Source organism: Lagenorhynchus albirostris, chromosome 13, assembly GCF_949774975.1.
Source record: "Lagenorhynchus albirostris chromosome 13, mLagAlb1.1, whole genome shotgun sequence".
NCBI classification, from domain to species: domain Eukaryota; kingdom Metazoa; phylum Chordata; class Mammalia; order Artiodactyla; family Delphinidae; genus Lagenorhynchus; species Lagenorhynchus albirostris.
This window is the reverse complement of record NC_083107.1, coordinates 82,024,621-82,051,570: the sequence shown is the minus strand read 5'-3', so window position 1 is coordinate 82,051,570 and position 26,950 is coordinate 82,024,621. Positions and strand designations below refer to the sequence as shown.

The 26,950-nt window shown below is 51.9% G+C and overlaps 1 protein-coding gene across 2 annotated transcripts in view; it reads left to right on the top strand.

Annotated features, from left to right (window-relative positions):
• Positions 1-26,950, top strand: part of HPCAL1 (hippocalcin like 1) — a 112,175-nt gene that overhangs the window by 66,610 nt on the left and 18,615 nt on the right. Inside the window, exon 2 of one of the 2 annotated variants that reach the window (XM_060169205.1) lies at positions 13,070-13,156. The exons of the other annotated variant lie outside the window; for it this stretch is intronic. The gene's annotated coding sequence lies outside the window, so the exon portion shown is untranslated. The remainder of the gene's footprint in view (positions 1-13,069; positions 13,157-26,950) is intronic. 2 annotated transcript variants of the gene reach the window in all.

Below are 26,950 nucleotides of genomic sequence, written 5' to 3'. Positions count from 1 at the left end.
GGCCCGGCTGTGCGTCCTCTGGGCAAAGCTTCCGGGAGCCAGGGGGCCCTCTTGTAAGGGAGGGTGGGCTCCCTGCGCCAGGTCTACCTGGAGGTCCAGACAGGAATTGTCATCACTGCAGAAAACCTTGGCACAATTTTAACTGCACAAATGTCTACAGCACCGAAGAGGTGTAGGCAGAGCTGGTTGTGAAACTGTGGGCTGCGTTTCCCTTTGCCAAAGTAAATTTATAATTAAAAAAAAAAAATCCAGCTCTCAGTCAGGAAGTGCACGAGGCTGGCTTGGTCTAGGGACACCAGGGTCCTGTGCCCTGGGGATGGTGAGAAGGTGGTGGGCAGGCCGGCAGAGGTCAGCCTGCCTCCTCGGGGGGCCAAAGGGTATTTACGCAGGGCCACTGCTGTGGTCTGGGTGGGGGTGGATGTGTGTCTGCTGTTTGTGACTTCAATATGACTGGCCCCTGGGCTTCTTCCACCCAGGCCAGCCCTGCCGGACACAAGCCTGTGGGCTCCTGGCAAAGGCTTCCCCACCTGATCCTCTCAGGCCCACCACCCTGTGGTGTGTCAACTGCCCCTGCCTGGGTGAGGGAGCATCTTGGGAATCCTTGGAAAAGCTTCTCCCTAGACCCCACCCCTCTGCATTTCCTCTTTCTCTGCATGGCTAACTCTTAGGCATCCTTCAGGTTGCCATTTAGATGTCACCTCCTCCAAGAAGCCTTCCCAGATCCTTAGGTAGGGCTGTACATCTCACCACGGCCCCCCTCAAATTTTATACTCACTATCCTTATGGCACTTGTCACTTTGCCCCATAATCTCCTGGGACACTTAAGTGAGCTCCTTGAAAGCAAGAATTGCGCATGTTCCCTGTTGCATCGGTAACACCTGGGAAAGTGCTTGGCACATAGTAGGTGTTCAATTAAATGTGTTTTGAATGAGTGAAAGGATGCATAAATGAGACTTCTGTTCCATCTCAGAGACCAGCCCATCACTCCTGTGAGAAGGGTCAAATGTGGGAACCCCTGGGCGTCTTGGTTGGCCTGGGTCACCGCTGGTGCAGGACAGAGGCAGCCCCCAGGTCTTCATGGGGGCTCATACTACCCCGAGGGCTGGGCTTCCTAAAACATTGCCCGCTGCCCCCGAGTAGGGTGAGTGTAAAACGTGGCTGTGGTCGCCACGATTCCAGAGCAGTGGGTGCGGGCAGAGCAGTGGCTCTGCGCCCTGCAGGACCTTTGACCTGGCATTTGGAGATGAGGGTGTGGTTCCATCCGCACACCCCAGGCCACTAGATTCTGAAACCAGTGGAGAGGTGGACCCAAGTGGTGAGCAACAGGGGACAGCGTTTATGTCAGGATCTCACCCTCGGCACTGTGGACAGCTTGGGCTGCATGACTGTTTGTGGTGGGGCGACCTGTGCACTGGGGTGTTAGGAGCATCCTTGCCTTTACCCATCAGGTGCCAGTAGATGACTCCCCCACGGCCGATCCCTCCCCCGTCCCAGTTATAAGGACCAGAAATGTCTCCAGAGACACACACACACACACACACACACACACACACACGCGCGCGCGCACACACACACACACACACACACACACACACACACACCCTATTTTTGCTGGTAGTTCTGGATTGGCAAGCTTGCTCTGTGGCCAGAATCAGCTTCCTGCTACTTGCTCTCACCCTTAAAAATGTTTCCCAGTCGTAGGCAGACAGCAGACCCACTGCCAGCGTCCGCTGTCGGGACAGAGTAGGGGAGATGGGAGCGGGGATGGGGGAATGAGGTTGGAAGGTCGTTTCTTTAGCCAGGTCAGATAAGCCCCCTCCTTCCTCCCCGCCAAGGAGAGAGGTGAGAAGTGTGGCTCTTGCAGAAGACCCCTCGTTGCAAGGACGGGGATGGAGGGACAGAGCCCGCGCGCTCACATCACGTGCAACAGGTCTGCAGAGAGACAGCTTTCAGCTGAACGAGCGCTGTGGGCCGCGGGCGCCCCTCTCACGCTGTCACCGCTTCACCGCCACACTGACGCGCGGCTCTGTGCCCGCCTGTGGGCCCCGCGGTCGGGCCGCGTCCCGTCCACAGCCCCTCCCTTGTGCTACAGACGCCGAGCGGCACCCCGGTAAAGTGCGTTCAAAGTAAGGGGGGCGTTGCGGGGAGGTGGGAGTCCTCCCCGAGGAAGGGGCCGTGGGGACAGAGGGCTTGTTCCAGGTGGAGGAAATAGTGGTGCGGAGCCCCGCCTTGGCAGTCAAAACCCCTGAGGCTTTTCTTCCCAGCTGTGAAGTGAGCTGAGAGGCTGGAATCAAAGATACAGACACGGAGAGGGCAGAGACCCATGTGTGACAGTTGCTTTGCAAAGGTTCTTTCTTGTCATCCTCCCAAGAGCCCCCCAGAGCACCTGGGGCCCTGAGAGGCCCAGAACCTGACCTAGGGCTGCGAGGCCGGCTGAGCTGCCGTTGATCCGGGGGTGACTCGGGGACCCCAGCACTTTCTCCTGGTGACCTCAGCTCCAGCGTGTGTGGGAAATGCGGTGCTGCGGACTGAGTCCCAGAGGGTGTCTGGGGCAGGGCCTGGGACTCTGCATTCGAGCAAGCGGGCCGACCCCAGGCTTGGGTCCTGATGGGTGGTGGTAGGGCGATGCAGACCCCGGAGTGGGGGCCTGGGGAGGCTCTGTGTGGAAGGCAGGTCCTTGGGACCCGGTCCTCCGGTGTAAATGCTCTGCCCAGGGGCCCCGTGCCGCCCGGGTCAGGCCGGCAGGGCTGTGATTCTCCACGTGGCGCCGGGCTGCTTTCACCCGCGGACGCGGAATGGACCGCAGCGTGGGCAGCTCCCGGCTAGAGCCGCCTACACCGGGCGGCGGCGGGATCCAGCGTCTGCTCGGCTGAGCGCTGTCGCTAATAGGATTCGCAGAGCCTTTCAGCTGCCGCAGGAGCCCAGAGGCTGCTCGTTTGCGGGGAATGAATAATTTATTTGTGTTTTCAGATGACTATCCCTTCATCGCGGATACGGCACATCGGCTGCGCGAGCTCTGTGCTGAATAAGTGGCTGGATAAGTGGCTTCGCAGGAGAACTTGCTTCAATGCTCCACGGCCCTGGCTGCCCGTTGGCGGGCTGCTTTGCAGGCTGCTGTGTTTCAGGGGAGCCCAGATGCTCTCAAGGTGCTTTCCTTTCTTTGTGGGGAAGTTATACTTTTCCTCCCGGTTACCTGCTTTGGGAAGCACAGCCCGGAGCACAAGCTGGCCTGGGGTTTCAGGGTGGACCGGCAACTAGGACATTAATGCCAACAATGCACTAGAGTTCTGTCTTGGGGGGTGGGGTTGTTTCCCATTTCTGTGTGTGACCAGCTGAAAGCCACACGTGATCGCAGTCACCCTTAAAAATCCCCGATATTCACGAGTGTCAGTGCCCGCGTCGCTCACCCCCACTCCTCCGATGGTCTCCCTGACACCAGCCTCGGCACTGCTGACCTTCCTTCCTGCCCAGGCTGCCACGCAGGTCTTCCTCCTAATCCCTCGCTTAAGATCCCACCGTGGCTCCGTATTGCCAAAAGCGACCTGGACCCCAGTGCTCATGCCCTCCATGGTCTGGCCGTGTCGTTCTCAGCAGCCTCATCTCGCATCTCCTCTTCCGCGGAGCCGCCTGGTTGCCGATTCATTCGTTAAACGCTCGGGGTCTGCTCCGCCGCCCTCCAGGCGCCGTGCATGACAGATGTAGGAACAAGACCCAGCCCTCCCAGCGCTCAGTCTCCAGGGCCAGGAGCCCCAGCAGGCGGCTTCCAGGCAGGCCTCACAGACTCCCAGCGCCCCGGGAATGGGGGGAGGCCGTGTGGGAAGGAGTCTCGGAATTGTCCACATCCTCGACCTGAGGCCCCAGGGGTACCTGGACTGGGGCTGGATTGTCAGAGTCCCCAAACGCTCAGTGCTGGGGCCTGGGGGACCACCAGGGCTTCAGTCAGGGCACGGGGCAGGCATCGGGAGGCCGGCCTGAGGAGACTGCTCTGCGGGCAGCCTGGCCAGGGGCCCCTCTGCACAGACCCCACCTCACTACCCTCTGCGCTGCCTTGCACGTCTCACTTAATTACACCTCAATGCTTAATTAACGCCGCTTTCCTCGCTCCTTTATCTGTCGCTCCTCGAAGGCAAGGTGTAGTCTCTGGCAGCCTCCACTGCGCAGGTCATATGGCCTGCAGGGCCCGGCAGGCTCAGCTGGCATAGCACCGTCTGGCTGTGTGACCTCGGGAAAGTGGCTTAATGTCTCTGAGCCTCCATTTCCCCATCTACAGGTGGGTGATGATCCTGAGACTGGGGCGGTGTGTGAGTGTGCCCAGTGGTCCTGAGGTAGAGCCTTAAACGCTAGGAGCTTCAAGGGCCTCCACGTGAATGTGTCGCCTCCTCTGGTCCTTGCAGTCCCCTGCGGGAGCTCACGGGGTGGAAGCAGTCACAAAGGACAGGTGACTTGCCCAGAGCCACATGGTGACATGTCAGAGTCCAAATCTAATGCGCTTCGGGCCATTTCCATGTGAAGGGGGTGCTTGGTACCCACCCCCATTCCTGATGCTCTAGTACCTGCTGTCCGGGGCATCCAGGGTGGGCCCAGGGACACCTTGTCGAGAAGCGGCCTTCCTGTCCTTTGTTGCCCAGCTGTGGCCGCACTGGCTGTGAAGGGAGGGGACTTTGGGATGGCAGGTGCGGTACGGGCGCCCCCGTGCTCTCTTTCCTCGTCATTACTTACTCCAGACGTCCATGGTGAGGGACCCCGCCTGGGCCTGCAGCCAGAGAACAGAGGCCACGGGGTGCCTGTCTACAAGGCATGGCCACTGTCACCTGGTGACCCCTTCCTTGGCTCCTGTGTAGAATTGCAAACCCCTCCCCCTCCCCCCTCAGAACTTACAATGTGTGGCATGAACCATATGTAACCAGAACTTAAGCCCCAAGAGGGCAGGGCTCTGGGTCTGTGTGCCCTCTGTGTCTGGACGGTCGGCCGACTCATGGGCCGTCGGGTCAGTGGATAGAGGCACACAGGGCAGAGAAGCAGGTGGGCTGGCCAGAGCTAGCTCCCACCTCAAGCCTGCGACCAGACCGGGCACGTCCCGGGCCGGCAGAGAGCCTCCTTCCTCGAAGGGACAGCTGTTCTGAGGGGGAAGAACTGGTTGGACATCAAGTAGCCCCTTTGGGAGTGCTGACACCTCCCCTGAGTGACCTGAGTGGGAGTCAGAAGCCCACAGTCTCTTCCTTTCTCTGGCCCTGTGGCTCCAGGAGAGACCCTGAACTTCTGGGCCTCAGTGTTCTCATCCATGAAGTGGGGGTGAGACTGAATCCAGTGTGTCGCCCCGCTGTCATGAAGTCAGCTGGGGTCCCGGGTGTGGCCCTTGCTGCCGTTCATGGGGCGCATCATTCCTGTCCTCTCCTGCCCACGGGCTTTCAAGGAAAAGAGCAATGTTGACAGCTCGTTCGAAACCCTTCCCCTCTCTTCTCCAACATCGTTACTCGTAAAATTCTCAGAACATTTAAGAGAGAGGCCTGTGGCCCAGCTCACGGGACAAGTGACCAGCGGGGACAGGTGACATGCAGTCTGAGCACCTGGAAGGGGCCTGAATCTTCGCATCTCTGCGCAGCAGATTGAAAGCGCCTGCACCCCTCCACCCCTCCTGTCGGGCTTGGGCCTGGCTCTGTGATCCTGGGTGAGAGGTCGGGCTTGGACCTCGCTCTGTGATCCTGGGTGAGACCCTTCTCTCGGGGATGTTTGTCTGCTCAACTGCAAAGTGAGAGAAAGGGTGGGACAATGTGGGTGGTTTTTCTTTGTTATTATTCTTTGCAGCGGAATCTTTTCCTCCCAAGTGAATTCGTGGTGGAGGTCCATGTACACGGCAGGTGAGGTGGCCTCACCGGGGGTGGGGGAAGCCTGGCCACTTCCCGGCACCAGCCTGGGGTCTCTAGGGTCCCCTCAACTGCAAAAGCGTGAGGCTCGTTCTCTGGCCGAGACTGACAGCTGACGGTGGGCGTATCTGTGGGCAGAATGTGCCCCCAAATAGAAATTGCCGGCTCGGGCTTGGATTTCTTGCTCCCCCTTCCCCGGGCCTACCGGTGTTTCCCCTGTGGCTGCCTCATTGTTCTCTGTTGGCAAAGGTTTGCTTTTTCCTCCTCTGTCGGGAACAGGAGGTGCCTCAGACGCCGCCTGAGAAGAACGCTAGGCAGGGTTTTTATGGCCCCTGGTCTTTGGCATCAGGAGCCTGTCGAGTGGGAGCAGTGGCTGGGTCTCCGGAGGCTCTAGGAATTCATTAGTGGGCAATGAGCCATTTTATGTTCTTTCCTGCCCACGGAGTATCAAGAGTGAACAAACTCGAATGTTACGTCTCAAGGAAGTGCAACACCTTTAGAAGTAACCTGCCCCTACCCCCAACCCCCCACCACTGGGGGAGGCCTGGAGGGTCGCCAGAAGGTCCCACTTTTTGCTGCCCTCAGTTCCAGGGAATCTTATAATCCCATTCCCCAATGCCTGGTATTTTTGTAGCACTCTCTGGTTTCCCAGAGCTCTTCTACAACAATTGTGCTTAAAATAAAAATGTGAACTCCCTGCCCCGTCCTCTGAGCCCCTGCTCACTGCTGACCGCATCTCTTACCCCCACCCTGGCCTTGTTTGCCGTACTTTGGCCACACTCACCTTCTTGCTGCTCCTTGACAATGCCAAGCACACTCCGGCCTCAGGGCCTTTGCACTTGCTGCTCACTCTGCTCTGAGCTGTCTTCCTAAGTCTGTCCCTTCCTCCTCATGTGTGTCCCTGACTCAGGATTTCCCTGAGCATCCAAGCTAGAGTATTGCCCTGACCCCTAGCTGCCTGGTAATCTTTGTCAGATCACTTCATTTTATGTTTTTCCTAGCAGTTTGTGATCTGCGCGTACTTTCTCTTTTGGTGTCTTGTTACTGGAAAGCCAGCCCTTTGAGAAATGGGGTGCTGGTCAATACTCAGTACCCCTGATGCCTGGCATATACAGTAGTTCATCAGTAAATTTCTGTCCAGTAAATGGGTGGCTGACATTTCAGGAAGTGCACGCTGGGCGCTGGGTCCACAGGGGTCTCACTTTGTGAAAACTCACATCTCTAGCAGCTTCCCTGGACAGATATGGGGAAACTGGGGCCCCTGGAGGAGGTTAGGGCCTGAACCCAGCCTGCCCGACTTCAGAGCTCTCTCTTTCCACCATTTCATAAGTGGACCTGTCTTGGGAGATGTCCATGGGCTATGAGAACAGTTACCACCAGTCCTCAGCCTGGGTGGGCCTCCCGGGAAGCCCCCAGATCTGCCGGGTGGGCTAGGATGGATGCAGGAATGACAGCGGGTGCCTCGCTTCCTTTCTTTAACTTTTTACTGAAATTTAACTTGTGTGCATTAAGTGGACAGCTTGGTCAGTTTTCACAAAATGAACAAATCCGTGTCACCAGCACCCAGAAGCCCCCTCCTGACCATTTCTGGTCATTGCCCCCCACCAGGAACAGCCGCTAGCTTGGTGCCAATCACCACGCGTCCGTTTTGTAGATGGACTCACACAGCATGTCCTCTTCTGTGTCTTCCCGTTTCACTCAGCGTCTTGCTTAGAGCTTCATCTATGTGTCATGTGTCACTGAGGTTCGTTTTGATTGCTCTGTGGTCCTCCGCTGTACCAACACATTACAGTTTCTTATTCATTGATGGTGGATAGACACAGGGACAGTTTCCACCAGGGACTTTTACAAGTCGTGCAGCTGTGAGCCTTCTCGGTGGACATAGGTCCACTTTCTGTCGGGAATACATCAAGAAGTTGAATTTCTGGTTCATGGAGTGTGTGTAGTCATCTTTAGTAAATATGACAGTTTTTCAAAACGGTTGGAGATTGTAGGCTCCTTTTGTTTAGTGACATGAGCTCAAATACCCAAGTAATGGGAGTGGACACAGGAGCTACAGTAAGACGTTGTGAGTGCCCACTGGAAGCTGGGAATGCAGCTGGCCAGCCGCCAGGGCCCCAGGTGACCGGAGGGCTAGTGCTGGGTACTGGTCGTGGCCACGCAGGGCTCAGGGTTTAGCTCGCTATCGCGTTGATGTCCTTTACAGTCCTGCTCCCCTTTGTGAAGCTTGCATCCTGTGTGGTCTCACCAGCACGTCTTGGCTTCCATGGTATGTTCTGTGGTCTTTCCCGCCCCTGGGGACATCTGCAGGACATGCAGCCCCTCTAACTCAGTTCTTGAATTGAGCAGTAGAAGAAAATGCCTCTGTCTTGTGCCAAATGTCTGTGTGAAAGTATTCTGCGAGCCGCTGCCCTGATTCCCTGGGGACCGTGGGGAGATTAGTCATCCTAAAACCACAGTCACCTCAGAAATAGTCATAATCCAAAATCCATCCGTCTTTGACTCCAGACCCACTATATTTTTCTCCCACCGGGACTTTGCTGCTGAATTAAGTTGGACTTCAGGATATATTAAAATAATTTGTCATCTCTTGAGCACACATCCACCCTGGTGTGAGCGGGCAGATCAGGGGCAGCCCAGGAGGCCTGTGGCTGGGCGAGAGGAGGCGTCGAGCCCTGGCAGGAAAAAGCTTGTGTAGCTGCCTTTCCCAAGGGCTGGCCAGCAAGGACGATGGGCACTGAGCCCTCCAGGCCTGGGCAACTAGAGGAGGAACTGGCCCCAGAAATGGCCCTAGAACTGCTGCTTCTTAGGTGGCGATTCACAGTGAGAGCCCTGCGGGGCAGCACGTGTGGTTTCGGGAACTGAGCTCTTTCAGCCTGGACCGAGGGTGTATCCTGAGGGACTCCGCCCTCCCTGCCCCGCCAGTGGACCAGATCACCCCCTTGAATGCAGAGCCATCCTTAGAGCTTGTGTTTGGCTGCCCACCCCTGACATCTGGCACCCCACTGGGCTGTGGGCTCCTCAAAAGTTGGGCCAGTGTCCCTGCACCTAATACACATTGCAGGCACTCAGCATGTTTCTGGAGTGCATGCTGTGGGGAGAGGCGGGTGTTTCAAGGCAATTTTGCAGCTCTGCCTGGACTTGAGTCTGCCAGGTGCTCAAGGTCGGCCACACTGACGAGCTCTGAGCCCCGTTGGGTCCCCGGGCTGTAGCACTGGGAAGCCCTGTGGCTTGTCTCCCTGCACCTTTGCCGTTCTGTCCTCTGAGGTAGAGAAGTACAAGAGCGCTGGCTTGGATTCTGTTTTCTTAAAAACAGCTTTATTGAGGTAGAATCCACGTTCCATACGATTCACGCTTAGAAAGTATACAGCGCAATGGTTTTTAGTACATTTACAACTATATGTGATGCTGTTGCTAATGGAATTGTTTTCTTAATTTCGCGTTCGGATTTTTCATCCCAAGTGTACAGAAATACAATTAATTTTTGTATGTTGATCTTGTATCCAGCAACCTTGCTTAACTTATGTTATTAATTCTATTTAGGTGGGTTTTTTTTTTTGTGGATTCCTTAGGATTTTCTATATATAAGATCATGTCATCTGCAAATAGAAATAATTTCACTTCTTCTTGCCAATTCAGATGGCTTGTATTCCTTTTCTTGCCTAGTTGTCCTGGTTACAACCTCTCGTATAATGTTGAATAGAAGTGGCAAGAGCGGGCATCCTTGTCTCATTCCTGATCTTAGGGAAAAAGCATCTGGTCTTTTCACCATTAAGTATGATGTTGGCTGTGAGTTTTTCACAACTACCCTTTGTCAGACCGAAGAAGTTTCCTTCTATGCCAGTTTGAGTGTTTTTATCATGAAGGGATGTTGGATTTGTCAGATGCTTTTTCTGCATCAATTGAGACAAGCATGTGATTTTGCTTTTTATTTTATTGTATGATATACTACCTTAATTGATTTTCAGATGGTAAACCAACCTTGCATTCCTGAGATAAATCCCACTTGGTGTGATGCATAATTCTTTTTATCCTTTATGTTGCTGGATTTGGTCTGCTAGTATTTTGTTGAGGGTTGGTTTGTTTCTCTTTTCATCCACGCCTATTAGGACATTGGCCTGTAGCTTTCTTCGCTTGTGAAGACTTTATCTGGTTTTAGTATCAGGGTAGTACTACCCTCATAGAACCAGTTGGGAAGTGTTCCCTCCTCTTCTATTTTCTGGAAGAGTTTGTGAAGAATTGTTATTAATCCTTTAAGAGTGTACAGAACTCAGTAGTGAGACCATCTGGGCTTTTCTTTGTGAGTAATTTTTTGATTATTAATTCAATCTCTTGCCTTGTTATAGGTTATTTCAGACATATTTCTTCTTGAGTCCGTTTCGATAGTTTGTGTCTTTCTAGTTGGCTTAGAGTCTTACAAGAATGTTTTTGAGACCTCTCTGCTCTTTTAGTCAGTGTTGACATTTAGTGCGTTCTTCCTATGAGCAAGTCTTTTGTGTGTGTGTACATTAGCTCATTTAATCTTTATAAGAGCTTGAGAACTAGGTCGGATTATCATCGTCTCCATTTTACAGCCTGGAAAACTGAGGCAGAGAGAAGTTAAATAATGGGCCAGGGTCACACAGCTAGGGAATAGGAGAGCTGGGATTTGAGCCCAAGCAGTCCAGCCACACAGCCCTCTCCGTTCTCCCGAGGCCTTGCTCTGTGCTAGGAGCTGGGAGTACAAGAATGAATCAATCCTAGTCACTGCCTGAGTCACTCCTCAGAGACCCCAGACCTAAGAGAGGGAGGTGCCTTAGGCCTATCGTGAACAAAGGGCTGAGAGGTCAGGCAGGGACCCAGGAGAAAGTGATGGGTGAAGAGGGCCTCCTAGGAGGGTTCAATGCAGTGGGGCATGTGGGTGAGTCAGTGAGTGTGCCCCCTCCCCAGGGCTTTTGTCTTCTACCTCTCCTCTGTCCCAAGTGCCCAGAGAAAGGAAAGAGTGTCACAGAGAACCTTGCCCCACCATGCTGATGCCCCACCCAGCAGGAGGAGTTTGGAGCAGCACAATTGGGCCCAGGAGGTCTGTCTGAATCACCCAGGCCTCCGCAGTTTGCTGTCCCGGAGAGGAAGAGGCAGGACCATTTGTAAGACAATTGTGAGGCAGAAATCAGGAGCAACCAGACATAACTCCACATAATTATTTCTGCATAATGACTTCTGCTCCTCGATTCCATCTCGAGCAATGACTGTAATCTTTATCTGTCACAGGAAAGCTGGTGGCCGGGGGAGCCCCTGTGGCTTAGCGATAGAGCCAGGAGGAAATTTGCAATTTGAGTTAATGGAGTGTTCCCAAGCAGCCTGGGAGCCAGAAGCCTCTGGAATGAGGGCCCCTCCTGCTAGGAAGCCTGGTGTCAGAGCTGGCCCAGCCTCCCAGGGATCCAGCCCCTCCGCCTTGTCACAGATGGGGAAACTAAGGATGGCAGAGATCACAGGGCCGCTCTGCACAGGTGCACCTCTCTGCTCTCCCCACTGCACAGAGCTTGCCCCGTGAGAGCTGGGGTGTGTCTGGTGAGACAGGACGGTGTCCATGTGTACTAGGGATGTTTTCATCCATCCCTGAGCTGATCCCTGAGCTCGATGTTTCTGCAGGGCTGCCCCCACGAGGCTGGGAATGGTGGGGCCTCTGTGGCCGGATGTTGGACTGACCTGCAGCCAGGCGAGGCCCCTAGGTATTAATTGTGCAGTATGGCTGGAGGGCGGGGTCCCCCCAGGAGGGCTGCAGCCCTGGGACCCACCTGCTCCAGCTCCGGGAAAGCAAAAGCCCCCCTAACCCGAGGCGGTGCCTTCCCCCTGCATTCTCATGCCTTCTATAAGCCCCTGTAACTAACAAGTCATCTGGAAAGAGCAGAAGTGGGCTTAGGGATTTGCATTTTGAGCGTCCCACTTAGCCGCGTGTGACCTTGGCAAGTGTCCCCAAGTCTGTTTGCACCTCTGTGAACCGGGGGTTAGAATGGACCTTCCCTGCCAGGGCTGTTAGGAGGGTGGGATGATAAAACGACCACCAGACACAATGCTTCTAGCACATTCTGCCACCGACTCTTGTTACTGGTTTTCACGAGGGTGACCTTGTGGAGGGCCCTTGACCCTGTCCGGACCTTGATTTCCCTGAGTGTCAAAGCAGAGATCACAGAGTCGTGAGATGAATTCGCTGAGATCATTGACGTGAAAGCGCCTTTTCAAAATATGAGACGAGGCGAGCATAGATAGAGGAATTTTAGGGCAGTGAAACTGCTCTGTATGATACTATAAGGGTGGATACAGGACATTAAACATTTGTCCAAACCCACAGAATGTAAAACACCAAGAATGAACTCTCGTGTGAACTATGGATTTGGGGTGATAATATGTACCATTGTAGGTCCACCGATCGTAACACGTACACCCCGTTGTGTGGAGGGGATGCTGAACGTGGGGAAAGTTGTGTCTGGGGGACAGGGGGTCTGTGGGATCTCTGTGCTTTCTGCTCTGTTTTGCCGTGAACATAAAACTGCTCTAAAAAATAAAGTCTATTAAAAATGTTACATATAGATATATATGTGTGTGTATGTATATGTATAAAATCTGTAAGTGACCTCCAGTGAGAATTTCTGGTGGAAAGATGTGTGCCTTTTCTGCTCCACGTCTGGAATCCTAGCAGTGAGTTTAAATAATGTAACTGGCATATGAAGCTCTGTATTGGTGAAGCAGGGTCGAATTTCAACTCTGAGCAAAGTGCACTCTGCCTGCAGTAATGTCCGTGTGATGCATTTTGGGGCACTCGTTTGTCAAACACGGATTATTTATTGAGCACCTGCTGCATACAGCTCTGGGCCAGGAGCCTGCTGCACAGAAACAAACACGCCGCCTCCCTGCCCTTGTGGAGCTCACAGTCAGTTCGGGGGAGCTGTAGCCCCTCAGTCTGCAGCAGCAAGGGGAGCCCCGGGGGCCCTCACACTGTGGGGGCCTGGGCTTTCCGGGTGGGTGAGCTACTCTGTTCCTGTCCTCAGGACCGCTCCAGTGAGTGCATATAAACCATGATCATTGCTGTGGAGGGAGAGAACCTAGTATTATGAGAAGATAACGGGGAAATGTGCGTAGATTGCACGGAACCGACCGGGGAGAAAGTCAGTTGCTCTGAGCCGGGGTGTCCCCACCCCACATGACTGGTCTGTCCTCTCTTGCAGGGCATGGTCTAGCAGCCCGGGCCAGGACGTGGAACCGGCCTCCGAGGTTCTGATCCCTGCTCCCTCTCCGCCTCCACTTGGCCTTGGGTAAGTGTTCCTGGAGACCAGACGGGCCTGGGGGCAGGTGAGGATGGAGAGCTGAGGGGCCTCTACCACTCTATGGGGTCCTGACCATGTGCCGGTGTGCACGGACTTGACCCAGCTCAGCGGAACGAACAGGGAAGACCGGGCTTTGGGGGGACAGCCTGACCAGCACTCCCATGAGATGGGTCAGGAAACTGAAGCCTGGAGACAAAAAGAACCACCCAGGTCCTACAGTAATCTAGGTTTCTTGTCCTAAATTGGCCGGGTTTTTGTGGGTAAGTCATTTGGCCTGGGTGCTTTGGTTGTGGGATGCGTCCATTGAGGAGAATTAGCGAATCAGAATATAAGAGGCAGGGAATTCCCTGGCGGTCCAGTGGTTAGGACTCGGCACTTTCACTGCTGAGGGCCCGGGTTTGATCCCTGGTCAGGGAACTAAGATCCTGCAAGCCGTGCAGCAAGGCCCCCCCCCCCCAAAAAAAAGAAAGAATATAAGGGGCAGACTTTTTGTTTTAAACTATTTTATTTATTTATTTATTTATTTTATTATTTTTTTTTTTGTGATACGTGGGCCTCTCACTGCTGTGGCCTCTCCTGTTGCGGAGCGCAGGCTCAGCGGCCATGGCTCACGGGCCCAGCCGCTCCGCGGCATGTAGGATCTTCCTGGACCGGGGCACGAACCCGCGTCCCCTGTATTGGCAGGCGGACTCTCAACCACTGCGCCAGCAGGGAAGCCCTATTTATTTATTTTTAATAGATCTTTACTGGAGTATAATTGCTTCACAATACCGTGTTAGTTTCTGTTGCACAACAAAGCAAATCAGCCATATGCCCACACATGTCCCCGTATCCCCTCCCTCTTGAGCCTCCCTCCCACCCTCCCTGTCCCACCCCTCTAGGTCATCGCAAAGCACCAAGCTGATCTCCCTGTGCTATGCGGCTGCTTCCCACCAGCCAACTATTTTACATTCGGCAGTGTGTATATGTCAATGCTACTCTCACTTCGCCTCAGCTTTGCCCTCCCACCCCATGTCACCAAGTCCGTTCTCTATGTCTACCTCTTTATTTCTGCCCTGCAACTAGGTTCATCAGTAACATTTTTTTTTAAGATTCCATATATATGCGTTAGCGTACGGTATTTGTTTTTCTTTCTCACTTACTTCACTCTAGGTCCATCCACCTCACTACAAATAACTCAATTTTGTTTCTTTTTATGGCTGAGTAATATTCCATTGTATATATGTGCCACATCTTCTTCATCCATTCATCTGTTGATGGACATCTAGGTTGGTTCCCTGTCCTGACTATTGTAAATAGAGCTGCGATGAACATTGTGGTGCATGTCTCTTTTTGAATTATGGTTTTCTCAGTGTGCCCAGCAGTGGGATTGCTGGGTCATATGGTAGTTCTATTTTTAGTTTTTTAAGGAACCTCCATACTGTTTTCCATAGTGGTTGTATCAATTTACATTCCTACCAACAGTGCAAGAGGGTTCCCTTTTCACCACACCCTTTCCAGCATTTATTGTTTCTAGTTTGTTTGATAATGGCCATTTTGACCAGCGTGAGGTGATACCTCATTATAGTTTTGATTTGCATTTCTCTAATAATTAGTGATGTTGAGCATCTTTTCATGTGCCTCTTGGCCATCTGTATGTCTTCCTTGGTGAAATGTCTATTTAGGTCTTCCACCCATTTTTTAACTGGATTGTTTGTTTTTTTGATATTGAGCTCCATGAGCTATTTGTATATTTTGGAGATTAATCCTTTGTCTGTTGATTCATTTGAAATATTTTCTCCCATTCTGAGGGTTGTCTTTTTGTCTTGTTTATGGTTTCCTTTGCTGTGCAAAAGCTTTTAAGTTTAATTAAGTCCCATTTGGTTATTTTTGTTTTTATTTCTGTTACTCTAGGAGGGGGGGTCAAAAAAGATCTTGCTGTGGTTTATGTCAAAGAGTGTTTTTCCTATGTTTTCTTCTAAAGGTTTTATAGTGTCTGGTCTTACATTTAAGTCTTTAATCCATTTGGAGTTTATTTTTGTGTATGGTGTTAGGTAGTGTTCTAATTTCATTCTATTACATGTAGCTGTCCAGTTTTCCCAGCACCACTTATTGATGAGGCTGTCTTTTCTCCATTGTACGTTCTTACATCCTTTGTCGTAAATTAGGTGACCATATGTGCGTGGGTTTATCTCTGGGCTTTCTATCCTGTACCACTGATCTATATTTCTGTTTTCGTGCCAGTACCATACTGTCTTGATTACTGAAGCTTTGTGGTATAGTTTGAAGTCGGGGAGCCTGATTCCTCCAGCTCCGTTTTTCTTTCTCAAGATTGCTTTGGCTATTTGGGGTCTTTTGTGTTTCCATATGAATTGTAAGATTTTTTGTTCTAATTCTGTGAAGAATGCCATTGGTAGTTTGATAGGGATTGCATTGAATCTGTAGATTGCTTTGGGTAGTATAGTCATTTTCACAATATTGATTCTTCCAATCCAAGAACATGGCATATCTCTCCATCTGTTGGTATCATCTTTAATTTCTTTCATCAGTATCTTATAGTTTTCTGCATACAGGTCTTTTGTCTCCCTAGGTAGGTTTATTCCTAGGTATTTTATTCTTTTTGTTGCAGTGGTAAATGGGAGTGTTTCCTTAATTTCTCTTTCTGATTTTTCGTTATTGGTGTATAGGAATGCCAGAGATTTCTGTGCATTAATTTGGTATCCTGCAGCCTTACCAAATTCATTGATCAGTTCTAGTAGTTTTCTGGTGACATCTTTAGGATTCTCTATGTATAGTATCATGTCATCAGCAAATAGTGACAGTTTTACTTCTTTTCCAATTTGTATTCCTTTTATTTCTTTTTCTTCTCTGATTGCCGTGGCTAGGACTTCCAAAACTATGTTGAATAAGAGTGGTGAGAGTGGACATCCTTGTCTTGTTCCTGATCCTAGTGGAAATGCTTTCAGTTTTTCACCATTGAGTATGATGCTTGCTGTGGGTTTGTCATATATAGCCTTTATTATGTTGAGATAGGTTCCCTCTATGCCCATTTTCTTGAGAGTTTTTATGATAAATGGGTGTTGAATTTTGTCAAAAGCTTTTTCTGCATCTATTGAGATGATCATATGGTTTTTATTCCTTAATTTGTTAATGTGGTATATCACATTGATTGATTTGCATATATTGAAGAATCTTTGCATAATTTGTTAATGTGGTGTATCACATTGATTGGTTTGCATATATTGAAGAATCTTTGCATCCCTGGGGTAAATCCCACTTGATCATAGTGTATGATCCTTTTAATGTGCTGTTTGAGTCTGTTCAGGATTTTTGCATCTATGTTCATCAATGATACTGGTCTATAATTTTCCTTTTTTGTGATATCTTTTTCTGGTTTTGGTATCAGGGTGATGGTGGCTTCGTAGAATGAATACGGGAGTGTTTCTCCCTCTGCAATTTTTTGGAAGCGTTTGAGAAGGATAGGTGTTAGCTCTTCTCTAAATGATTGATAGAATTCACCTGTGAAGCCATCTGGTCCTGGACTTTTGTTCGTTGGAAGATTTTTAATTATGGTTTCAATTTCATTACTTGTGATAAGTCTGTTTATATTTTCTAAGTCTTCCTGGTTCAATCTGGGTATATTGTACCTTTCCAAGAATTTGTCCACTTCTTCATGGTTGTCCATTTTATTGGCATATAGTTGTTTGTAATAGTCTCTTATAATCCTTTGTATTCCTGCAGTGTCAGTTGTGATTTCTCCTTTTTCATTTCTAATTTTATTGATTTGCATCCTCTCCCTTTTTTTCTTGATGAGTCTGGCTAAGGATTTATCAGTTTTGTTTATCTTCTCAAAGAACCAGCTTTCAGTTTTATTGATCTTTGCTATTGTTTTTTTCATTTCTATTTCATTTATTTCTGCTCTGATCTTTATGATTTCTTTCCTTCTACTGACTTTGGGTTTTCTCTGTTCTTCTTTCTCCGGTTGTTTTCAGTGTAGGGTTAGATTGTTTATTTGAGATTTTTCTTGTTTCTTGAGGTGAGGTTGAATTGCTGTAAACTTCCCTCTTAGAACTGCTTTTGCTGTGTCCCATAGGATTTGGGTCGTCGTGATTTCATTGTCATTTGTTTCTATGTATTTTTTTATTTCTTCTTTGATTTCTTCAGTGATCTCTTGGTTATTTAGTAGCGCACTGTTTAGCCTCTATGTATTTGTGTTTTTTAGTTTTTTTCCTGTAATTGATTTCCAATCTCATAGCGTTGTGGTCAGAAAAGATGTTTGATATGATTTCAGTTTTCTTAAATTTTCAGAGGCTTGATTTGTGACCCAAGATGTGATCTATCCTGGAGAATATTCCATGTGCACTTGAGAAGAAAGTGTATTCTGCCACTTTGGGGTGGAATGTTCTATAAATATCAATTAGATCTATCTGGTCTATTGTGTCATTTAAAGCTTGGGTTTCCTTATTTATTTTCTGTTTGGATGATCTGTCCGTTGGTGTTAAGTGCAGTGTCGATTTCTCCTTTCATGGTTGTTAACATTTGCCTTATGTATTGGGGTGCTCCTATGTTGGGTGCATAAACATTTATTGTTATATCTTCTTCTTGGATCGATCCTTTGATCATTATGTAGTGTCCCTCCTTATCCCTTGTAACAGTCTATTTTAAAGTCTATTTTATCTGATACAAGTATTGCTACTCTAGCTTTCTTTTGATTTCCATTTGCATGGAATATCTTTTTCCATCCCTTCACTTTCAGGCTGTATGTGTCCCTAGGTCTGAAGTGTGTCTCTTGTAGACAGCATATATATGGGTCTTGTTTTTGTATCCATTCAGCCAGTCTGTGTCTTTTGGTTGGAACATTTAATCCATTTACATTCAAGGTTATTATCAATATGTATGTTCCTATTACCATTTTCTTAATTGCTTTGGGTTTGTTTCTGTGGGTCTTTTTCTTCTGTTGTGTTTCCCACTTAGAGAAGTTTCTTTAGCATTTGTTATAAAGCTGGTTTGGTGATGTGAATTCTCTTAGCTTTTGTTTGTCTGAAAAGCTTTTGACTTTTCCATTGAATCTGAATGAGATCCTTGCTGGGTAGAGTAATCTTGGTTGTAGGTTTTTCTCTTTCATCACTTTAAGTATATCCTGCCACTCCCTTCTGGCCTGCAGAGTTTCCACTGAAAAATCAGCTGATAACCGTACAGGGATTCCTTTGTATGTTATTTTTTGTTTTTCCCTTGCTGCTTTAATATTTTTCTTTGAATTTAATTTTTCTTAGTTTGATTAATATGTGTCTTGGTATGTTTTTCCTAGGGTTTATCCTGTATGGAACTCTCTGTGCTTCCTGGACTTGGGTGACTACTTCCTTTCCCACGTTAGGGAATTTTTCCACTATAATCTCTTCAAATATTTTCTCAGACCTTTTCTTTTTCTCTTCTTCCTCTGGGACCCCTATAATTCGAATGTTGGTGTGTTTCGTGTTGTCCCAGAGGTCTCTGAGATCGTCTTCCATTCTTTTCATTCTTTTTTCTTTATTCTGCTCCTCAGCAGTTATTTCCACCATTTTGTCTTCCAGCTCACTTATTCCTTCTTCTGCCTCAGTTATTCTGTTATTGATGCCTTCTAGTGCATTTTTCATTTCAGTTATTGTGTTGTTCATCTCCGTTTGTTTGTTCTTTAGTTCTTCTAGATCTTTGTTAAACATTTCTTGTAGTTTCTCAATCTGTGCTTCCATTCTGTTTCCGAGATTCTGGATCATCTTTACTGTCCTTACTCTGAATTCTTCTTCAGGTAGACTGCCTATTTCCTCTTCATTTATTTGGTCTTGTAGGTTTTTACCTTGCTCCTTCATCTGTGACATATTTTTTTTGCTGTCTCATCTTTTTTTCTTTTTATGAGTGGGATTGTGTTCCTGTTTTACTGGTTGTTTGATCTGAGGCTTCCAACACTGGCATTTGTAGGCTGTTGGGTAGAGCTGGGTCTTGGTGCTGAGATGAGGAACTCTGTGAGAGCTCAGTCCAATGAATATACCCTGGGGTCTGAGGTTCTCTGTTAGTCCAGTGGTTTGGACTTGGAGCTCCCACGTCAGGAGCTTCCCCCCAACCCTGGGCTTGCGAATCAAGATTCCCGCAAGCTGCGTGGGGTGGCAAAAAAAAAAAAAAAAGAGAGAGAGAGAAAAATAACAAAGTAAAAAATAAAATTAGACTAGGAAACTAACAGATATGTTAGAAAGAATGTAAAAATAAAAATATAGATGAATCAACAACCAGAAGGTACATCAGTACCACAGTAATAAAATAGAGGAGGGGGGAAAGGAAAAAAAAGGGGGGGGATGGAAAGGCCTTGACTGTGGAGGGCGAGGCCTAAGCAAGGGTGAGGTTTGGGGGGGTGGGTGGGGCCAATGCTTAGGACCCCCAGGGCTGGAAAAGGCCCTGGGGGCTGTGCGGGGTGGGGCTTAGGCTCAAGGAACAGAAGGGGCCCAGGCGAGCCCCCAACCCCAGTCTCAGAGGGCAGAGGACCTCACTTGGGGGCTCAGCAGGCTTCCTGGGCTCGAGTGGGCGGGGCAAACTCCCTCCTCTCCTCTCCTGCTCCTCCGGTCTGGGGTCCTGGAGGGCCCCTCCCGCCTGCCTCTCCTGATCTCCCCGGCCTCCCTCCTGTGCCCCCGAGGGCCCATGTGGCCTGGAGGGGGGTTTGGAGGGCGGGGATCGCCCTGGGAGCTCAGCAGCCTCCCAGTGCCTGAGTGGGTGGCGCGATCGCCCTCCACTCCTCTCCCGCGCCTCCCTGAGGGCAAGGGGCACACTTTGAAGAGGACACTCTTGAGCAGGGCAGGGGTGAGTGTGGTCGGGGCCCTCGGTGCTCCCAGCCCACGCCCCACAGGACGCTTGGTGCCCCTCTCCCAGGTGAATTGACTTTGCTCCACCCCCAAACCATGGTGTGCAAGGACGCAGCACCCTGCAGCTGGCTCCAGCTGTCACCCCGATGACAAAGTGGGAAATGGGCATAAGTCCTCCCTCCTCTAGCTAAGAAGGGGCCCCTGGTCGCTGAGGCTCTTGCCGCTGAGCTCTTCCCTCTCCCCCCACATCTCCTGTCATCCACTACGCAGACCCCATCCTCCCAGAGGCACGGGGTCCCAGTGCTAGCCTACCCTCCCTGCTCGCCCTGTCTACACAGCCCCTCCCATGGCCACACCGGGACCTCAGCCGCATCGTTACCTCTGACAGCTTGGGTTCAGACGCCCCCTTTTCCCACCCACCTCCCTCTTCCCAGTTGTCTCTCTCCAGCCCCCTGCTTTGCTGCCCTTCCCGTCCCCCCAGACTGATCACAGGAATCTCTTCCTCGCCCAGAGGCTCCCCAGCCTCCTGTCCTCCTGCATGGCAAGGCCCTAACCGGGTCTGAACCCCAAACCTGGAGCGCTGAACCCCGCCTGCTCTCCTGTCAGACAAGGGGCAAAGTGCAAGGTAACTAGCATGACCTGTGGGCCCTTCATCTGTTTGAATCCGCTGCCCTCCCGGCCTCACGTCAAGCTTTGGGTGTGAGGGAGGCTCTGTGAACGCAGGGCGCCTGCACCGTCTGAAGGTGGCATCCAGCCCCCGGGCCTTTGCTCGGCCTTGCCCTCTGCCTGCACCACCTTTCCCCTTGTATCCGTTTCACACATCCCATCCCTTCCCAGGCCTTCCTGACCCTGGGCAGAGTCGGTGCCTGTCACCTGTGCCCAGAGGCACTCTGTACTGCTCCCTTGTGATCCCTATTGCCCTGCGGGCTGCACTGAGCCAGCTGGCTTGCGGCGCTGAGAAGCCAGCCGCTCAGCTGTGTTGCTCTTCTCGAGCTGAGTGTTCAGTCCTGTCCCGAAGGAAGGAACCAGTCGGTGGGTGGGACAAAGGCCTTTGACTTGGATCTGTGCACTCGGATCCCTCTAGGCCACTTAGCCTTCCCCCAGTCTCACCCATAAGCTGGTTAATCACACCTCCCTCCCTGGGGTGGTTACGAGATTAGAGCTAAGAATAGTGTCCGGTGCGGTGCTGGGGCCGGTGCCGTGGGGGTGAGAAGGAGGCTCGGGGGCCCCTTAGCTCCTCTGCCTTCCCACCCAGGTGCCCAGTAGTTACTACAGTGACTGCTCTAAGTCCTCAGCCCTGCCCTGCCCGCCCCCAGTGCTGTGAGCGCCCATGGAGGCCAGGGATGTGGGCTCTGTTTCCCAAGTGGGGGGAGGGCTTGGGGCAGCGGCTGTTGGAGGCTCAGCCCTGCCTGGCCATGCCCAGCCCAGGAGAGCCAGCCTCAGAGCCCTCCCGGGACATCTGGAATTTGCTCGCCCTCGGAAGCAGAGGATGCTGCTTTGTAATTCTCATCTTCCCACCCAGAAGCCATCACCTTTAGCGCCCGGCTATGAGGCTAAGATCTGGACCCCAAGCCTGCTGAAGTGTCAGCACCTTAATTTCCGAGGTCGCTGGGTGCCCGGCATGACGACTGGTGTGTCTGAGGGCAGATGCCAGGTTGCCGGTTCCATCTGGGGGCTCCCACCAGATGTGAGCTGGCAGCTCAGACCCACAGGTCCCCGCACACCCTGGGGGCAGATGCCGCGGCACCAGCCGAGCACTCTCTCCTCCCGGCATCCCGTGGGTGGGGCTTTCCTGCCTCTCTTGTTTGGACACTGGGGTGTGGACTTCCTGACGGAGGGGTGTTACTCCCACTGCCCCATCCTTCCTTCTCTCATCTTCCCTGTTCACCCAGTGAAAGCATTCACTGGGGTGGAACAAGAGACCCAGGCGGGGCCCCTGCCTCAGGACACAGATTAGTGAGTGGGTCTCTGGGCTTTTCTCCCCAAAGAAAACAGACGAAGGTGCTGCTTTCGTTAGTCCAGTCTCCTTTCACCGGCCCTGTTGGAGCTGGGTCTGGGTCTCCTTGCCTGGACATCACCTGCATACAGATGCCCAGCTGGAGGCTGGCGGGTGGGCACCGGTGCACGGGGTGAGGGTGGTGCCCGTCCAGGTTGAGTCCTGCTGAGGCTAGTAGCGAGGCGTCAGGAGCTGAAGCAGACGCAGGGGTCCAAAGTGGGCAGAGGAGCTGGTCTGTGGTGTCTCTTCCCATCCCGGGACCCCGGGTATTTCAGTGCACACACGGCAAATATTCAGTAACCCCTCCACCCCTACCACCAGGAGATCAGAAGCTCTGGGGGGCAGATGGCGCCTCTGGCAGGGAACATCCTTGGTCAGGATGTGCTGGGTCAGTGATGGGAAATGGGAGGACCCCTTCTCTCTTCCCTCTGCCTTCGGTGATGGACAAGCCAGTGTGTCCCCTGCATCCTCCATCTCGGCCCCCCTGCTCCAGGCACTGGAGAAGAGGCACCTGCGTGCTATGGCTGCGGGTCCCAGCCTCCACCCCCCGCAATCATGCACTCATTCCCTCGACAAACACGTACCGGTCACACACACTAGAGCTTCCAGGCTCTGGACTTCCCATGGAGAACCAACTAGAATAAAACCTGGCCCCAGGGACTCTGTATTCTAGTTGGGGGGAGAGAGACAATTCAGTAAAATAAAGAGAAAAAATAAAGTAGGCAAGGGGATAAGAATGTTTGTTGGGTCTTCAGTTTTGGACAGAGGACTTACAGAAGGCTTCACTGAGAAGTGCCCTGAGCCAAGACCTGATGGAGGTGAGGGAGCAATTGGATATCAGAGGAAGAACCAGTGCAAAGGGCCTGTGGCAGTAGCATGTCTGAGGTGTTCAGGAGCGGCAAGGAGATCAGTGTCACTGGAGGGGATGAACAAGTGGGGGGCTAGGAGATGAGCCGGACAGGTGGGAGGGTGTAGATCATGCCTGAGGAGTGGGACACTCGCAACCATAATCCAACAAGGAGAAGCATCTCAGTGCAGCTGAAATCGCACTGCATGGTGGACCTCTGCACACAGTTCAAAGATAATTGTTGCTCCTAGAGATTTAACCATGGCTGTGTAAGATGGTAGATGAACAGGGACATGGAGACCAGGGGTTCTGCAGGGGCCAGGAGAAACATGACCCTGGGCTAACCTCTCCCCTGGGTGCTGTCCACCTGCCCGTCCGGAAGTGGCCGGCAAAATGGAAACTGCTGTGGTTTTGAGGCGGGACACCGGGAAAGGGAAATCCTTCCTAGCTTGTACGTTGAGGGTTATTTTTAGAGTAACTAGCGATGACTTGGTAACATCACTTCCTATGGGCGTCTCCTTCAACCCTCAACCGCAGGGGCAGGTCCTGCACGACGAGCGTCGTGGGCAAGCGTGTGCTCACACGTGCGCACGCACACGCACACACGTGGTACGTACCACTCGGCTCAGCGTTTTCATCCACTGCGCACAATGGAGGGGTGGGGGCTGTTGTCCTGGCCTGTCTGCAGGACGGCCAGCCCCAGGCAAGGGAATCGCTGTCTGCGGCATCCCTGAGCTTCTGCTCTGGGTAGGTTTCTGCATGAGAAGGAGGGCAGGGGTAAAAGGAAGGGCACCTGCCGGTCAGTCTTTGCTCAGCGCCCAAGGGGCAGGACAGAGAGGGAGGCTTCATAATGAACAGACGAAGGATCAAGCAATGTCCCCGAGGTCTCGCTGCCTGCTGGCCGCTGGCGGGGCCCCTGAGCCAGGTCTGAGCCCGCTCGGCTCTTCCCCCTCTGTCGCCCACCTCTCCCGTCGAGCCCACGCTGCTTCCTCTGGCTTCGCCTCCCAAGGCACCCGGCACGGCCCCAGGCCCGTGGCCGTGATTTCTGAGACAGCCCAGATTTCACATTTTCTTTCCTGTGGACCCCTCATATTTTCTTGGGTTTGTCAGACCCCAGGTGCACATTTTTAGATTAGAAATACCCCTGGGGCATGCTTACCAAATGGTAGCTCTGATGGCTGTTCCTAGGACCTCAGAGGGTCTCCAGGAAACTGGCTCTTCCACTGATGTCGCAGAACATCTGGGTCAGATGGCCTCTGATGGACAATTCCGATACCTGGAGGGCCAGGAAGGCGGGCTCTCGGGCACGCTGGACAGTGCTCCACGGCTACAGATGCGCTGAACTGCTGGGCCCGCGGAGGAGCTGGGGCTGCTGCCAGGGGCACCCCCGTCGCCGGCCTTTTCTTCTTCTTCCTTGCTTCCTCTCACCAATTACGCATCCATCGTGTGTGTGTGTGTGTGTGTGTGTGTGTGTGTGTGTGTGTGTGTGTGTGTGTGTGTGTGTGTGTGTGTGTGTGTGTGTGTGTGAGGTGCTGTGCTAATTGGCTGTGGACTATTCCTAGCCGCGCCCTGAGTAACTGGAACTCAGCTCTATGTCTTTGGGGAAAAGGGTCAAGGAAGGACCCTTGGGCCCTGAGCTGGAATGCCCCCTTCCTTCCCTCCCCCCTCTGCACCCCTTCCGCTGCCTCCCTCCCTCCCCACACACCTCCAGCACCGTGCTGTCTCAGAGTTAGGCTAGAGTAGGAACTAACTCGGAGTAGAAAGGGAAGGAGGAATTCACGCCTTCCATGTCTTCCTTCCTTCCCAGCTAGACTGGAGGAGCTTTGGGGGCACCTTGTACTTTTGTGTATCCCAGTGGTTCCCACTCAGTAGGTGCTCAGTTAATCTGTGTTGATCGACACTTTCTGTGTGAGTTTGTGCTTTGGCCCCAGCTCTCCCTGCAGAATCTCTGGCTTCTGGTGCTGTGATTTAAAGAATAAAAATGGCAAAGGGCAACGTTCGTGAGCTGTCTTCACTCTGATTATAAATACCGTCTCTGATGACAGCTCAAGACCGTAGCCCTGCGCCCACCAAGGGGCAGCTGGTACCTCAACATGTGTGTGTCCTGGCCAGGCTGATGCCACTTTTAGGAAGAATGACTGACTGTTTTTATTTCTCTCCAAAGACATTAAACATGAATCAAATAGCAGATGAGATGATTCACTGGAAGTTTTCTTCCAAGTTTCAAAAAACACACACAAAAAATGGGGATTGGTGTGCTGAAGCGCACTTGAGTGAAGCCAGGCAGCGTTCGGCGGAAGCCATCCCTCCAGGGGCTCTGCTGTGGGCAGCACCTCGCAGAGTGGACCTTGCCCTGAGGTCGGAGCCCTGTGTCAACTGGCGCAAAACCCCAGGGGGGCCACGTGGTTCTTGAAAACACCTCAAGTCTAATGTTTATAATGACATTTCTTCTGTTTCTACCCAAGACATCATAGACTGTGACCAAACCTCATTCATTTGGGGCACAGGAATTCAAAATTTGGAAAGGGTTCGTTTAGGGCCCATGGATTGAGAATTGAGTCATCACTCAGGCAGGAACCTAGCAGAAATTAGCTTTCTACCACCTGCTGGGAAAAAAGGGAAGGGGTCTTTTCCCAGGGATCCCGGGGAGAGGGACACACACTCCAGCCACGTGGGCCAGCTTCTCCGGTGCGGTGGAGGCCTCCACTGGGGATAGACTCCAAGACGTTTTTTAGAGTGGGTCGTGCCTGGGGGCCACATTGTCCAAACTCATATTCTTTAGATGAGGAAAGTAAAGCCGTGAGACCTGTGACTTACCCAAGCTCGCCCAGGCCTCCCGAGTCTGCCCTGAGGGGGGGGACGTCGTTGGCTGTGCTAATAACTGATTCCTTCTGCTCACTGCAAACGCCCGTCATCTACCTCACAGCTCTCTGCCGTTCCAATCCTTACCCTTTGCCTGAAAAAGAATTCAGAGGCATTTTTTCAGGTATTTTTTGACTCAGACTTTACCCAAAGCGCAGAGTTCAGATTTGTAATTCGTCTGAATTCCTAGCACTTGATGGTGCCTTTTCCTTCCTTCCCCAGCTGCCTCTCCCCTCCCCAGCCTGCATTTGTCCTTTTGTTCCTCAGTGTCGTCTACTGCTCTGTATCGCTCCACGCTGTTCTACGCTGTTCACTACTGTTGTGTTGCTAGGCCAGTCATTGCCCAGGAAGGTGCCTGGGGAGGTAGCAGGCCCAGCTGTGCGGCCTGGACGGGTACTTGCTGGCGGTGGTCTCCCCAGAAGCTCGGGCCTGTGACTGTTTGAAGTGCAGATGCGGCCTGGGCTCCCCGCCCATCTCCCCGGCATTGTTCTTCCAGCTACACCGCATACGTTCACACCCTCACGCCGCGTAGAACGCTGACTTCTCCTGGAACGCTTCCGACCCTTCTCCACTGGGTGGACGTTCCCCGGATGGCAGCTTGGAGGCCCACTCGCCCCTCTGCCCCCTCAGAGCCCGGCTCTAGCACGGCTCACGCGTCCCGTCTTCAGGTCCTGCTGGTGCCTAAAGTATCTGCGAGTTCAGTAGGTGCATAAAATAGAGGTGGCACGAGGGCAGGAATCACAAGCACGGCCCATACTGTTTTCTCTGAGATAGTTGAATTCCCAGGAGTGAAATCCCGCTCATTCCATACGCTGTCGTGTAGGAAAGGCCTTCACCCCGAGAGCACTGCCAGCCCCACCACCAGACCTGAGTCTGATTTCCGTCCCAGTACCAGGAGCCAGAGAACAGACCGAGGCTTTCAGACAGTCAGTGGTGGGGAGCACCCCAGTGTGGAGGAAAGGGGCACGCTGCGTGTGGGATGGGCATGGTGTGTGTGGGATGTGCGTAGGGCGTGATACGCGGTATGTTGTGGTGTGTGGTGTATATGGATGGTGTGTCTGTGGGTATTGTGTGGGGGGGGTGTGTGTGTGAGGTGTATGTGGTGCGTGCAGTACGGTGTGTGTGTGCACAGGTGTGTCACAGGCCCACCGAGGGCTGCTCTGTCCAGCACAGATCTGAGCGGCCGGCCTCCCGGGAGCGCAGGGGTTGCTCTGGGCTTATTCTCCTTCAGTATCTGCGAAGTTCCCTGTCCTTCAGGGAGCCTGTCCCGT